We start from the raw sequence: 17066 nt of genomic DNA on the forward strand, positions 1-17066 counted from the left end.
GAAAAAGACTAGTAATTGGGTGTTAGAACAAATTAAACCAGAAGTATCACTAGAAGCTAAAATTATGAAACTGAGGTTATTATACTTTGGACACATAATGAGAAGACATGATTCACTAGAAAAGACCATAATGCTGGGAAAAACAGAAGGGAGCAGAAAAAGAGGAAGGCCAAACAAGAGATGGATTGATTCCATAAAGGAAGGCACAGACCTGAACTTACAGGATCTGAACAGGGTGGTTCATGACAGATGCTATTGAAGGTCACTGATTCATAGGGTCACCATAAGTCATAATTGACTTGAAGGCACATAACATCAACAACAACTGAAAACATAATACCGCTGCATTCTAGTGACATGATTCTTTTCTGACTTGTAAAATCCCACATTGCCTCAGCTTGATAGGGTCAGACCAGCCATATACACCTATTCCTTTCAAATTAATATTTTTGCTTACTTATGTTCTGCCAGAGATGACCTCTTATGCACTGGATAGTGAAGGAATTTAAAAAAGTGTAGCACTTTTTCTCAAAGTGCTACTCTTAAAATGTGGAAACTCCTTATGATTTAGATGTTTAATTATTCAAGGTTTTAAAAATATGTTCTGGTTTTGGCATGACTAAATTTTGAACATTGATGTTGGCAATATGTGGTAGTGCTAGGGACAATGGCTAACCACTCCCTCCCCCTAATAGCCAACTCAGGTGGTGAGTGCTGACAGAAATGGAGCCCAATGGGGCCACTGAGAAACAAGAAGGAGGTATCAGCATGCTCAGCCAAAAACTAAGGTAGAACATCCCCACCCACATAGCCCAATAAGAATTGAGCATACTCAGTAGGTATGGAATGCTGAGTGTCAGTTGGGGAAAAAATGGAAAAGGGGGGGAGGAGTGGGATGCCTTGCTTGGGCCCCTGACAGTGGATCGTATCCTGGTGGAGAACATGGCTGGCAGGCAGAATCCCTGAAGAAGAGCAATTTAGCGGGTGATTTGATGATGGATTGCAGGTCCCACTGCTTTTTTGGAAAAAAAATATTTGCAGATTCTAACAGAAAAAAGAAGAAAAATAATAATAATAAAATAATAATAAATTATTATTATTTAGTATCATTATTAAGTAGTTCTCCCTTCTCAATAAATTGAACTGTCAAATGGTAACTTGGAAAATGTTGTTGCAACATGCGGATATACTATTGTATCAGTGGACAGATGAAATACCTTGCTACCGTGCACTTCCTAACACAAGTGTCTAACAATAACAATAATCGCTGATAAATTAATGTAAAATATCAAGTATTGAAGTCAGATGTCAGATGTCAAATACCGAAATCTGGTGGGTAACATTTGACAAATATATAATTAATATTTTACATCAACTTTTGCAGAGTTTTTTTTAAAAAAAGCTGCAGGAAGGGAATAACTTCTTTTCGGTTCTCTATATTGCTATTGTAAATATCTAGCGATTATCAGTAGAGAAACCGCTAGAGGGAGCTGAATATATTCATATAGCTCTTTGCTGGTGTGCATCTATGGTTTGCTGACTGACTTCTTCCTTTCGCGTTCTAGTCTTTCGCCTTGCCCCTCCTAGCAGGAAAGGAAGCCGCTGAGAAGCAGGAAGGGGGATCGGGATGCGCTAGCTCGATCGCATCCTTTTCTTTTTGAACATCGGGGAAAAGGTTGCTTATTGGAAGGGGTGCGGTTGTCGCGACCAACACCTGCAAATAGGGTGAGTGAAAACACGACCAGCTAAGGGGGGGGATCGATTAATGCAGAAGGGACGGCGGGGAATTACGGTCCAGTGAGTGGTGGTATTTGGCATCAGTGAAGGAATATTCTTCGAAGGAGAATTCAAATTTCCATTTTGGGCCGGAACTGGGAACGAACTGCGACGCCACCGGTCTGTTGGCTTCCCAGTGGGGAGTGGCCGGGGGAAGAAGAAAACCGTGCTTCTTGGAAGGGCCTCTCGGTAGCCTGGATGCGCACCAAAGATGCGAGGCTGGCCCGCTTCAGAGGAAGCGATTGCTGAGCCCGGCGGCAGTCTGCGAGCGGCACATGGCCGTCTCGCCGAGCAGCAAGTGCACGGTCAGCTGCGCCCCGAGGAGGAGCAGAAACTCTGGTGGAGAGACTGGCCAGAGCCAGACAGCACGTTCGCCTAAACGAGTATCGAGATCCCGAAAGGCTTTAAAACACAGAAAACAATCTGTTGTATTGCCAATCGTGTGTGTGTGAGAAAGAGAAGCGTGTCATCCAGCCTGGTTTTTCAGTGCATGATTGTGGGTGAAGTGAGGGTTATAATTATTTTTAGAGGGTGTGGCTGGGGACCCACAGTGCCACAAGTTATTCCTGAATAATGAATACTGAGCGGCCAGAGTATGATCTAGGAGAAGATGCATCCTCATTTTTTTTTCTTATATCAGTACAGCAATATACTTTCATGGTAATTTGTTATTTATATAGCACTGTCACTATTTAAGAGAAACAAATACTTCTCTTGCTCTACTGCAAAAAATGGGGAGTTTGAATTGTGGGATGCATGACTTGTCCCAGACAGTTTCCCAGCAATGAGATGCAATTTCAATTGTTATTACTCCAGTTAAGTGCGGTTCTCTTAATCAGGCCTACCACACCTTTTGCTCTTAATGCACAGTTATTTCTCCCAGTTTTTTCCATTGGTCTTCAGCTGGTGGATTTGGACCCACTACAGCAACACTTGCACCATGCAAGTGTGTAGTAAAAAATTAAATAGAGGCCTCCAAGTGCATGTTTGAGCTAAAGGTGAGTCCCATATCTGAAAAGGTTTGAGACTTATGTTACATTTTTGAAATGGCTAGCTCCCTTTCCCAAGAATTTCAAAAACTGCACATTCAACCTCTTTTGTAACTAGATCCTGTGCATGTTTGTTACGGTACAACTTCTCATTCTTGAGGTGGTTTATAAGTTTATAAGAAATGTTTTTATTATTGGTCCTTTTGATTTCAGTGGTACTTACTGCCTTCATAAGTATACAGAGGGTTTTAGTGAGCAAGGTGGTTTCTCTGGAGTGTGCGTGGCTACTGGTGGATTTTCTAGGAACAACAAAACCAGATTTAACACAAAACATACATCTGAGAAGGGCGTTCTGCTCTGATAGGCATTTTGAATAGCAATGCCAGATAACGATGCTGCATTAACTAACTACAGTGAGTTGCTAATTAGAGTATAAACTAGTCTTAGCTTTCTGTACAAAAAAAATCCTATTTGAATTGGGGGAACATTGAAGTTGGTGAAAAAGCCAAAGAAGAAATCAGCCATTTGAATGAACAGAAATTCAAGAAGAACTTGGGATAAAGGGAAGTGGGATAGGCTACCTTATAATATATTAGCTCAAAATATAATATATTAGTTCCAAACAAAACTGCAACTTAATGTGCAAATCATTAAGGGTGTTTTTGAACATGTGGCATAATCGTATGATCACTTGAATATATGTATATAAAGGCTTGCATTTTTCTAAAAGTTTTAAAATGTTTGCAGACACTGTTCTAATTGCATAATAATAGCAAATAATTGCCTCAATTAACCCTCCCATGTGGCAAGTGGGGTGTCCTCTAGGAATAAGGGCACTGGTGAACTGGGGAGGAGTGAGATTTCTCAAAAGTTGATCCATGAACTTTGGTAAATTCTGTTTCCCTTCCCTCCGTACCTTAGTGTGTATATAGAAGCCAGCCAGAGTAATTTTTGACAGGCACATAACATGTGTGGTAGTTTGATGGCAATCTCTTCTGTTCGGTTTTGCTTTTCTTGTTAATGTTGTTTAGGCTGTAATCCTGCCTGATAGGAATTATCAGTGAACTCAGTGGGGTTTACTTTTAAAAAGACCTGTATAAAACAACTATTATAGGCCTCATGTCTGTTGTTTTTATTTTCATGAGAATCTCAGTGACATGCATTTTGTAAAAACAACAAGGAATTTTTGTGGTACAACAAAATGTATTATGGCAGAAGCTTTCATGGGCTAGAGTCCACCTCATCAAATGTATGCTCTCCTCAGTTGGAGATGTAGAGAAAAGAATGTAAACAATGAGATCAAATGGCAATGAAATGCAAACAATCCTATCTATGACAATTCTACATTTATTTATTTATTTATTTGTTTGTTTGTTTGTTTAATTTATATCCCGCCCTTCCTCCCCATAGGTGCCCAGGGCAGCAAACAAAAGCACTAAAAGCACTTTAAAACATCATAAAAGCAGGCTTTAAAATATATTAAAACAAAAACATCCTTAAAAACATATTGCAACAAAACATCTTTAAAAAATCTTTTAAAGCTTTAAAAAACATATTTTTTTAAAAAAAAGCTTTAAAAACATCTTCTAAAGAGTAAATTATGCAAAATAAGCATGGTGAACATTCACATCAGCAGTGATAACGCAATCATCCTGACATTGCCAAGTTAATTAATACCCATAGTGGAATAGTAAGTCTTAATCCCTGTTTTAACCAGAAGTAATAGAATTGAACTTCGTGATAAAGCTATACTCAGCTACTTTTGGGTCAACTGCAGAGTGCCTTGGGTAGTTGAAATGTTCTACTAGTTTCTGCTATGGTCTTTTCTGATGTCAGGTTTGTGCCAATGTATTTTGTGTAGAGACTAGCCTGTTTGTCCTATATAAAATACAGAAGGACATTGGTGGCAGATTATAGCATATATCAAATTGGAAGATGAGCAGATTAATGAATCCTGCATGTGTTCCTTCAATGTACCTTTCATTTAAACTTTAGTGTAATTGTCAGACTTTTTTTTTGCATTCCATTGCCATTTGATCTCGCTGTTTACATTCTTCTCTCCTATACCAGTGGTTCTCAAACTATGATGTGTGGACTACCAGTGGTCTGAAAGCTTCATTGAGGTGGTCCATGGCGTGTCTGTGGATTTGTGGTTGAAGATGGGAGACAGCACATCCATTGCGTTGAATATTCATACTTTTAATTGTACTTTTATTACATCTTATTTATTATATTGCATTAAAATGTGAATGTTATGGAATGACAATTGCTACCATAGGCAGGAAAAGGATGAAGGACCCTCAGCAATTTTCAAGTGGTCTGAAGAGGGAACATATTTGGGAACCACTGTCCTGTGCCCAGGTACCTCTAACCGAACATAACAACCTCATGCATCTGATGAAATTGACACTAAGCCACAAAAGCTTTTGCAATACATTTATTAGCCTTTAAGGTGCCACAAGACTCTTTGTTGTGTTTGCTACCACAGACAAACATGACTACTCCTCTGGAAATGGTTACAATGGAATGCATTTTGAAATCGGGACTGGAGTGGGGAGACTGTTTCAGGTGGCAGCGTACTGTTTCTCGATAGCTTGGACGTTCAAGTATTTGAGATTTTTCCAGCACTGTTTCTAGTGGCTCATGTTGTCTTATAATTTGGTCAAACATAAGAGTATCTAGCAGAAGTGGCCCCCAAAATCAGTGTTGAGTTTACATGCTCCCTTCTACACAAGCTTTTACATATCACTATAACTGAACAATTATAATACTGATATGACCTTATTTATGTAATGCCATCTCTGTGCATGGTGCTTTGTAAAGTATAAGTATAAGGACAGTTTGCTGTCCCAAGGGACTGCGAACCTATAATCCAACAGGGAAATAGCATAGCAAGGAGTGGAAAGTGAAGGCAGGGGGTGAACAGGTGAAGAATATGCATATTTTTCAAGACTATGTTAATGTAAATGTCCTGTGTATACAGCTAATAACACTTGCAGCCCTAGCTAAACCAAGTTCCCTCGGAAATAGGCCCCATTGATTTCAATAGGACTTACTTCCTAGTACTGGAGAGGGGAGCCTTTTAACCTCAAGGGCTGCATTCCCTTGGAGGCTATCTTCTGGGTGCTGCATGCTAGTAATGGGCTGGACCAGAGGCAAATGTGGGTGGAGCAACAGATGTGACTCTTATCTTTGTACAACAAGCATCTATCTAGCCACACAAAATTATTATTTCATTTATGAATGGCTTCCTATGAGGTATCCCAAAGTGATGGATAGAAACCGGACTTTTGTACACACACACCCCAGCTCCAAAATCTCTCCATCTTTTGTCTAGATATGCAAAGAGGCATGATCACAGTTCAGGTCACTCTCCAGCCAGGAAAAGCACTTGAGAAGGGCATGAAGGAGGGCTAGTGTGGATCACATCTTGGGTAGAGTCCCATGGGATGGATAGAGAGGACTGGAAGGCCACACTCAGCCACCTAGCCCTGAGGTTCCTTGTCTCTGCCCCAGTAAATATTTTCAGGGTTGCAGCTATAAATTCTTAATCTCAATATAATAGATTATTTTTGAGGTTTTGCAGAGTTGTCAAAAGTGGATATACCGAATGGATATACTGAGGCACATTTGGTAATGGTAGGATAGAAACTGGATCAAGAAGCAAAATCTTGACTTGTGATAGTGATGGAAAGCAAATCTAACAATCAAAGCATCCTTGTATAAGGGAGGGTCCATATTCAAGTATAGGCCTTTTCTGCACGTAGGCCAACCACAATCTGCACTTAGGCCAACCATACCAAAAATGAACAAATATCTTTTATTGAAGTAAATTTGGTTACTTGCATACAAATGTTTCAGGTGTAACAGAGGACTCTTCATTCTAAGCATGAAAATGTAGAAACAATTTTGCTAGGTTTAGCTATGTCAAACAGTTGATCCCCATGAAATTACCCTTTCTCTGGTTTACATTAGTATAAACATGTGATAACATTTTTCTTAAAGTATTGAATTTTGGGGTTATTCAAGACCAGTAATATGCAGTGAACATAGATGGAGAAATTGGTCTTGGAATGTTAATGTTATATTAACACTCCAAATCAAAAGCTGTTACAGGGCAGAGGGGAAGTACCATGAAATATATTCCTCCTGCAAATAAATTCACAAGAAAAGGGAGAAGATCAAAAGGCAAATCCTGAGCTCCCTGACAGTGGCTTTTCATTTGATTATATAGCAGCTCCTGGCTTGAGCCATCATGTGAAGGAGCAGCCAGTCCCAAAGCTAGACTGTTTGGTATGCCACTGTACCAAACCACATTTTAGTAGGCTTCAGATGGTGGGCTGATTCATGTTGCTAGCTGGGATCTGCCACACAATCGCATTCAATATTTCCCTTCAGAAAAGAAATATTTGGTTATCTGCCTTACTCTCATTCATTCACAGAAATTATGAGTCCTTGGTAAAGGACTACTTTGGAATTGCCAGTTCAGTTCCTTCCCTGGAATAAATCCCTTTATATACATAGCCAAGACTTGGGACATTCCAAGCATACACTATTTGTCTGGCCAGCTGTATGGTGTTTCTTAGAAACTGAGGAAACTGGAATCCCTTTTTTAAAGCAGCCTCAAATTTAATTTCCAAGCTGTTTGAAAACCTGTCTCCTAATCGACTTTGCTTATATTCTCCATATCATTTCCTTGCCTTGCAATTTGCAGTAAAACATTGCTGGAAATTTGTGTTGCTGAAACACTATGATAAAGGAAAGGGGATGGCAGGAGGCTTCCTTGCTTTAAGGAGGCATATGCATTTCCTAGAAAAGGACTACACACCAGATGCCACAGAAGTGATTTGTCATTCCAGCAGTCAGCTGTAAATAACTGAACTGTGTGCACTCTTGGTGTTAAACACTTGGTGAGGATTTGAATGTGGCTAACTTGAGGTATTGATGGGGAGCCTCAATGGCTGTCTCTGTTATCACTACAATAACTTGACAATTGTGAATATCCTGCATTTTGAAAATGGAATCACCCAAATTTGCTGGAACCTGCATCTGATCTGAATTATTATCAACATTGTTTAGCAGCTTCACAATTATTTATATAATAATAAACAATTGTTGTTATGTGCCTTCAAGTCGACTATGACTTATGGTGACCCTATGAATCAGCAACCTCCAATAGCATCTGTTCTAAACCATCCTGTTCAGATCTTGTAAGTTCAGGTCTGTGCCTTCCTTTATGGGATCAATCCATCTCTCGTTTGGTCTTTCTCTTTTTCTACTCCCTTCTGTTTTCCCAGCATCATTGTCTTTTCTAGTGAATCATGTCTTCTCATTATGTGTCCAAAGTATGACAACCTCAGTTTCATCATTTTAGCTTCTAGTGATAATTCTGGTTTAATTTGTTCTAACGTCCAATTATTTGTCTTTTTCTCTGTTCATGGCATCTGTAAAGCTCTCCTCCAACACCACATTTCAAATTATAGCACTATACCATAATTGTCATCGTCATCATGATTAATCAGCGTGCATGGTACTTCGCAGAGTACAGAAGGTTAGGTCTTGCCCCAAGGAACTCAATCTAAAATTTGAGAGACATAACATAGGGAAGGGAAATGGTGGCAAGGGTAAACTGAGAAGCCATATGCTGTTGTTTCATTTGTATGTGCTGAGGCGGCATATGCACCCTATATTTAAAGCATGTGACTTCCCTCAAAGAATCATAGGAACTGTAGTTTGTTACAGGTGCTAGGAATTGTAAGTCTGAGGGGTAAACTACAGCTCTCTGGATTCTTTAGGGGAAGATGTGCTTTAAGGGTGCTTTAAATAGCTAGTGTATGCAGCCTTCGTTACAGGCTGAGCTGAAACAGAACAGAACTATGTGTTTGTGTGACATAGAAAAGGTGGGGTTTGAAAGTAAGTAAGAGAGATGGCTTTACACGGGTGTTCCAAGAGGCAGTTGCACACATACTGAGCAGCAAGGGAGAAAGGGCAGGGACTTCTGAGGGAGCAGGAGACCTTGAGACAGTGGAGGGTGCATCAGGATATGTGAGCAGAGAAAGATCAGGAGAGTGCCCTGGTCTTAACCATAAATGCAGGGTCACAACTCTGTACTCTCAGTCATTATATATACTAATAGTAAACTCATTCTTCAAGTGCTGATCCTTATGTAGCCAAAATGGTACCATCCACAGACAAGGGAGGAATCACAAGGCTTTGGATAAACCCTCTCCTACAATACTAGAGCCTGGGCCATTCGGTGAAGCTGAACGTTGGAAGAATCAGGATAAGCCAAAAGAGGTGTTTCTTTATACACATACAGTTAAACTATGGAGTTACTCTGAAAAGGGATAGTCAAGGCTGCTTTGGATGACTTTATAAAAGGGTTAGACAAATTCATGGGAGATAACACTATGAATGACTATTAGTTATGATGACTATCCTCTGCTTCCATTGGCGAAGGCACTAAGCCTCTGAATACCAGTTGCTGGCAATCTCAAGAGTGCAGTTACACTCAGGTCCTGTTTGTAGGATTTCCATAGACTTCTGCTTATCCACTGTGCGAACAGGATGCTGGACTAGATGGCCTTTGTTATGCATTATGTTAATACAGCCCAGTGAGGAGGAGTAAGCTGGCTGAAAATCTGAAATGGGGTGTTGGTGTTGGAATGGAGTGTCTTGGAAAAGGGCATGGCTGGCTGGTTGGAACTCTGTATAGGAACACTTTACGCTGCAATATTTTGGTGCAGGTCCAGGTTGGGGGGGTGTCTCAGATCCCTAACTTTTGGGGGAGCAGGGTCCCTAAGTCTCCAGGATCCTACGAGGTAATCAGCATGAAAGGGGAGTGTATTAGTCTTCTAACATGCTTTCTTGTCCTTTTCTGCTAGCTGGAGCCAATCATGCTTGCTTATCCTCTCCTGCTGACTGGAGCCAATTAGAGTGAAAGGAGGTGAGCCAGCCACTGAGAAGACTCTTCTCAGTAGCTAACACTTTCCTTTCATGCTGATTGGCTCCTAGGGATGTATGTTATTGGCTCCAAATAATAGGAAAGGACAAGGAAGCATGTTAGAAGACTCTTTTCAGTGGCTAACACACTCCCCTTTCATGCTGATTGGCTCATAGGATGCTGGAGACGTTGGGACCCTGCACCCCAAAAAGTAAGGGGTCTAAGACCACGTGGTCTGCGACCCAGGACGACTACACCCCTGATAACGTGACCGTCCACTTCTGAATTTGCCACTATACTACTGTGCAGGTCCCATTTGTTGGATCTGGAATGACTATCACCAACCATTCCCATTTTTCATAGTCATGAGTTCAAATTAGAATTCCACTTCACCCATAACTTCGCAATGAAACCCCACCTTCTAACCTCTCTTTAATCCTCCTGATCGTGGTAAAGAAGAATAACTGATCTGTGTCAAATGATTTTAGAGATCCCCCTCCTTTTTTTGGTAGCCTCTGTCACTTTAGAACCACTAGGTTTATTTGATTCCAAATGTACCCAGATATCTTCTCTAGTTATTTCTTTCTATGGACCACTTCTGTAAGACAGGCCTTGGGCAGGATTTTGACAAAGAGAATGTTGCTTGAGGGGATTGGGTGCAGAAGGAAATGAGATTAGTTTTCAAAGTGTGTGCGTGCGCGTACTGTAGAAGCTGGAAGCACAGATGAGGCAAAGGTCTGGTTTATAGTTGGCACTGAGTAGGCAGAGTGCCTGCATGACACACACCCTCTGATAAATATAAGCAAGTTTACAGTCTCTGTTATTCTTTCTGCCAGCTTCTGGTTCCTGGCAATTGACTCACTTTCTCCTGTGGAAACAAAAATCATTGTGGGCCAGATTAATCCATTCTTAGCTGGTGCCTTTAGAACTTTCAATATCTGTTTAGTTGACTCCAGCTTGATTTGTGGGTTATTTTTTAAAAACTGTGTTTGGATTGTTTTAATATGGTGTCAGGTACCCTGAATATATCACTTAAAGCTGAGGGCAGAATATAAATATTTTTAAAAGGGCAATGCCCTTTATTACCCTTATATACAGCTGGTCATCCTCTGACCCTTGTGGTCCATGTTAATTAAGCTATAATATCTACCGAATCCTGCTTCCCAGCACACAGTCACTGAGACATACTGGAATACCTCCTTACTCCATAAGCAAGTGTGGAAAGAGTGGAGAAATCCCATTGTCTATCACCATCTAGAAATCCCAATGGGGGGTTGACTACATGTTAAAGGGTAATAGCTAATTGATGTTAAGTGATCTGAAGTATTATGCAAATAAGCATCTTACCTCAATTACACAAAACTGAGGAGTTCTTGCTGGGAACATTTTCTCCTCCTGATGTATTCATGTCCACAAATAAGTTCCTGCGTAGTTGAAATGTGCTGTACAAATGCTTATAACAATTAGTAGTATTATTCAGAATGATTTGCAGTTAAGACTACAGAGGGGGAAGAGACTGGCCTCTTACAGTGTAAAGTACAATGCTCACTGATGGCGCTAGATAATCATAATTCTACTGGCAGCCATTACAAGAGCACCAGTGAGGTATTACTTTTGTCTGTGTATGATCAGTTTCTGTAGCACAGAGGAAAAGAGGTTAGGTGCCAGAAGGAGAATTGTTGTTGTTGTTATGTGCCTTCAAGTTGATTACGACTTACGGCGACCCTATGAATCAGTGACCTCCAAGAGCATCTGTCATGAACCACCCTGTTCAGCTCTTGTAAGTTCAGATCTGTGGCTTCCTTTATGGAATCAATCCATCTCTTGTTTGGCCTTCCTCTTTTTCTACTTCCTTCTGTTTTCCCCAGCATTAGTGTCTTTACTAGTGAATCATGTCTTCTTATTATGTGTCCAGAGTATGACAACCTCAGTTTCATCACTTTAGCTTCTAGTGATACTTCTGGTTTAATTTGTTCTAACATCCGATTATTTGGTCTTTTTTGCAGTCTATGGTATCTGCAAAGCTCTCCTCCAACACCACATTTCAAATGAGTTGATTTTTCTCTTGTCCATTTTTTTCACTGTCTAACTTTCACATCCATGCATACAGATTCGAATACCATGGTCTGAATGATCCTGACTTTAATGTTCAGTGATACATCTTTGCATTTGAGGACCTTTTCTAGTTCTTCCAGTCCTAGGCTTCTTCTAATTTCTTGACTACTGTCTCCATTTTGATTAATGACTGTGCCAAGGTATTGATAATCCTTGACAAGTTCAATGTCCTGATTGTCAACTTTAAAGCTACATAAATCTTCTGTTGTCATTATTTTAGTCTTTTTGACGTTCAGTTTCAGTCCTGCTTTTGTGCTTTCCTCTTTAACTTTCATCAGCATTCATTTCAAATCATTACTGGTTTCTGCTAGTAGTATGGTGTTCTCTGCCTATCTTAAATTATGTATATTTCTCCCTCCAATTTTCACACCTCCTTCATCTTGGTCCAATCCCACTTTCCGTATGATACGTTCTGCATATAGATTAAACAAATAGGGTGATAAAATACACCTCTATTTCACACCCTTTCCGATTGGGAACTAATCGGTTTCTTCATATTCTGTCCTTACAGTAGCCTCTTGTCCAGAGTATAGGTTGTGCATCAGGACAATCAGATGCTGTGGCACCTCCATATCTTTTAAAGCATCCCATAGTTTTTCATGATCTACACAATCAAAGGCTTTGATGTAATCTATAAAGCACAGGGTGATTTTCTTCTGAAATTCCTTGGTCATTTCCATTATCCAATGTATGTTTGCTGGTGTCTCTTCCCTTTCTAACATATATGGTAAGAGCCTTTGTTGTAGAATCTTGAGCATTACTTTACTTGCATGGGATATTAAGGCAATAGTTCGATAATCACCATCTCTTTTATAGTTTTGGCACCTTTTGAAGACTTTTCTCTTTCAACAAGCCTTTTAAGTTGAGACCTATCCCAGTCTCTCTCTGTGTTGGAATTGCTTTTAATATTTTTTTAAAAATATATGTTTTTAACTCTTTTAAAAAGATGTTTTTAAAGCCTTTTTTTTAAAAAAAAGTTTTTAAAGTTATTTTGTTTTAATGTATTTTAAGGTCTGTTTTTATGATGTTTTTATGTGTTTTTAGCACTTTGCTGCCCTGGGCTCCTGCTGGGAAGAAGGGTGGGATATAAATCAAATAATAAATAAATAAATAACTTTATTCCCTAGGATCCCCTTTCTTGGGAATTGGATTGTATATTGAATGCTTCCTGCTAGCCCATTAGAGTTAATTCCGCTACGTTGAATATTTGGCATATGAAATACTGTATGTGTGTGCTAATGAAAATTAGAACACTGAGTAAAACTTTGATAAACCTCCACTGATTAAGCTTCTAGTTAACAGCACAAGTGATGACTGGATTTGTGATGGGTGTATTTTAGCTACAAGTGCTTTGGAATCCCAGTGGAAGGAAAAACACAAGTTGTAGAAATCTGTAGAGCAAAACTCAATATGAAGGATTCTGTCCTTTGCTTTTCCCCTCTCATTTTATAAAATTCAAACTTTGTTTTCTCTCTTCCCCAGCTTCTGTTATCCCCACATACATAAATACTAGAGTAATGGGTCATTAGTATAATCCAATTTTATACTTGGTTGAATTCAATGGGTGGCATTCAATCCTAGACCTACTCAGTATAGACCTATTGAAGTTAATAGACATGACTAATTTATGTTAATTTCAGTGGGTCTGAGTAGACTTTACTTAAATACAACCTCTTATAATTTAACCTTTTATATTGTACCTGCTTTATTGCTACTCCAACCTTGTTAATGATATTTATTAGTCGCTTTTCCCCTAAAATGGAACTCAAAGCGACTTACAAAAGAAAAAAGAAAAAAAACTGTGCTCAAAGTAGCTTACAACAAAAGCAAACAACAATTACAAAAACAATTTCATAATAAAATAATACAACAGCAGTAATAAAACAATAACAAATGTCACAGCCAACACCAGGCCATGGTCTGAAGGCACATGAGGCCAGCTCCCTGCTGAAGCTAAGCAGGGTCAGGTCTGGTCAGTGCCTGGATGGGAGGAGACCACCTGGGAACCGTATGTAAGCCGCCTTGGGTTTCTATCATAGAAAGAAAGGCGGGGTATAAATGAAATAAATAAATAAATAATAATAAAAACCTTTTCAATACTATAAGTATAACATTACATTCTTTAGCAGGCCACATTACACCTCTTGGCAATATGGCAAAAATAAAAGGAGATTAAGACAGTTTCAGCTTTGCTCCTAGAAACACCCCACCCGTGATGTTACTTGCACTATGAGTGCATGCTATCCAACCATGTGCCTAGGTTCAGTTTTATGGTTATCTCAAGTCTTGCAAGCTCTAATGATACACTGGGTTGCATATATCCTGAGCTTAAAAAACTAATAATAAAAAAATTCTGCGCTGAGGACTTCTGCAGCCTGTTTAAATAATATAAATGAAGCATGATTGCATATATTTGCTACTTGGAAACATTCTGTTTTTGCTAGAGAGAGGCAAGAAGCTGTAAAGAGGGAATTGGGGGCAATGAATGAGTTAATTCATACAACTGTCTTGCACTATAACAATTTCTTTGTGCAATGATGGCACAATTGTACAAAATGACCAGTGGAGATTAACTATTTAGAATGCATCATTCTGTGTTGGAAAAGCACAAAGCCAAGTAATGGGGGCATGTTTATGAACTGATACATTAGCCCTTCAGCAATTTGTGTGAATTGGTCCAAGATATCACATGGAAACCAAGTAAACCTTTCAGAAGTCAAAGTTCATTACATCTCTTGCATGTTGTTAACAGCAGAAATTTGGCGTGGTGGTTACTCTCCATTTTCCGCCACAGATTGGAGATGCAATCATTAAGAAATCTGCATACCTTTTGAATCTGTGCATGTTTCACAGCTCTTAAAGACACTGCAGCCTTAATTCTATCAAAGCCAAACACTCATTCTTACGCACCCACATCATTTGTTGAAAATTTTCCTCCATAGGCAATCTTTCTTTGTTTTGCCTCCCTGCTAAAATTTCTTTTCTAAGCCGTGGTGCCTTTTCGTGGATGGAGGTGTAACCTAATTCCCCGCCAGCAAGGCCAAACAGTGGTTAATTTAATGAATGTATTTCTATCTTGTTCAACAATTGGTATTCTTTGTTTGAGGAACAATTTATTTGTACTAGGTATCAGGATGCTGCCTTTGCCCTGGCAGAATAAGAGGGACAGAGAATCCTTTTATTCAACTGAATGGTAGTCAGAAATTCAGAGGTCAAGCATTTGCCATAATTTCATCTCCATGCTCTTGAAAATATGCTCCAGCTGGATTTCTGCTTACCATTCACCAGAACCCTGCCAGAAAGAGAAGAAGGCACCCTCATGAACCAGGATATAGCATGACCTGCAGCATAACACTTACATACTTTGCAGTACTTTTGACCGCAGTGCCTACCCTTGAAGAAAAATCCTGTCTAATCCAAAAGCGTGTGCTTCGGGCATTTTGAACATTAATTGGTCTTATACAAGAGATCACTTCCCTTCTTTTGTGGCTCTCACCCTCTCCTAACCACTATTGACAATTGTGTGCTTTTCAGAATGTACAATAGAGTTAAAACTTTCACAGTTATCATGCAGATAGCTGCAATTAACCATTGTGTGTGCTTCCCAGCCCCCACTCCCAATGGTTTTAGTAATGCGACTTGATGCGTCCACAAGATGCCTCCACAAGAAAGACAGTTCACCTATCTTAAACTGATTTTAAAATAAATCTTTGTGCTTGTTATTTTTAAGCTTCCATTTTGCAGAAATATATTAGCATTGTTAATGAATGCTTTGTTACTGCTTGGTCACAGCTGCAAGCATTTCTCAAGCCATCTACACCAAAGTATTCCCAGACATATCCATGGAGCTACTAGATCACAAAGAGATCCAGACTTTCAGCCTTAGTATATTGGAAGATTTATCAGTATGTCAAACCAAGCTCAAGATAACTAGGTGTGGGTTGCTCCACACAAGGTGATATTTCCTATGTGGAAGTTGCATGTTTGTCATGTGTCTATTTTGCTGCCTCTGGATATGGCAAGATTCAATTGTCAGTTGTAGCATTCATGTAGGATTGACGCACAGTTTCCTCCAACAAAATGGCTTCCATGAGAGAAATTAATATTGTGGGAAGAGGACCCTCTCAGAGCCTTCTTCTTTTTATTTATTTATTACACTAATATCCCATCTTTCTTTAAAGGAGCTCAAGGTGGTGTACATGGTTCTCCTGCAGTTATCTTCACAACAACCCTGTGTGGTGTGTTAGGCTGAGAGAAGGGAACTGGCCCAAAGTCACACACTGAGTTTCATAGCTGAATGGATTCTTGAACCTAGGTTTCCCCGGTCCCTGTCTGTCCCTGTAAGCTCAGGGATGAGAAACCTGTGGCCCTCCAAATGTTGTTGGATTGTATCTCCCATCATCCCTGACTATTGGCCACAACAGCTAGGGCAGATGGGAATTTAAGTCCAACAATATCTGGAGGGCCTGCACCCCTGCTCTAACCACTACTCCATAACTGTGTCTTTAACAGCAATTTGATCTGCAAATGTGAGCAAGTGACAATGTTTTTCTCCAGTGCCTTAAAAACCTGCACTTTTTAATTCATAGGTATGAAATTGCTGTGAAATGAACAGATCAGGCTGCAGTTTGTTTTCTGGTCAGTTGGCAACCATAAGTTGCCTATTAAAACGAGGCAGCATAAGTTTAACTATGTTCATTAGAGCAGTTTACTCTTGGGTACTGATGAATGAATGGCCTCTTAATGTTAAATATAATGCAGAAATTCGGGTTCCTTATCTTTCATTGATATTACCAACTACCACCAGTGTGCAAATGTTCTGGGTGCTTTGAAGCTAATGAAAGAGAGTGTCATCATATTCCTTCAGCAGTATGAACTGCTGTATTTGAGGTCCTGAGGGATAGGGGAGGGCAGGGGAAAGAGAGTAGAAGACAAACTCTTTCCGCTGCTCACCCTCTTTAGGTGTATACTTTCAGAAGTTCCTTGGACACAGTGCAGCTCCCCTCTATTTTCTCCCAAGTGAGTTGGCTTTGTATTCTCTTTTTTTCTGTCAGAATTGGGCTCAAACTCATTTTGTGGATTTGAGTAGCATCAGTGATGACTCAGCCATTTGAGCAGTGTTAGTCACGAGATGTGATCTGCATCAGCTTCAGCAGCAAGTAATTGAATTTTGAAATTATTCTTGAGGATACAGTTTAAGGGGATTTATTCAGGAGCATCATGTAGACTGTAGTGTTGCTTGT

At 39.7% G+C, this 17066-nt stretch overlaps 1 protein-coding gene across 2 annotated transcripts in view; it reads left to right on the forward strand.

Annotated features, from left to right (window-relative positions):
- Positions 1-1530: 1530 nt before the first annotated feature.
- The window catches only part of BAK1 (BCL2 antagonist/killer 1), a 49153-nt gene continuing 33617 nt past the window's right edge, over positions 1531-17066 (forward strand). For both annotated transcript variants that reach the window (XM_061632418.1, XM_061632416.1), the window contains exon 1: positions 1531-1725. The gene's annotated coding sequence lies outside the window, so the exon portion shown is untranslated. The remainder of the gene's footprint in view (positions 1726-17066) is intronic.

This window comes from Rhineura floridana, chromosome 6, assembly GCF_030035675.1.
Source record: "Rhineura floridana isolate rRhiFlo1 chromosome 6, rRhiFlo1.hap2, whole genome shotgun sequence".
NCBI lineage: Eukaryota > Metazoa > Chordata > Lepidosauria > Squamata > Rhineuridae > Rhineura > Rhineura floridana.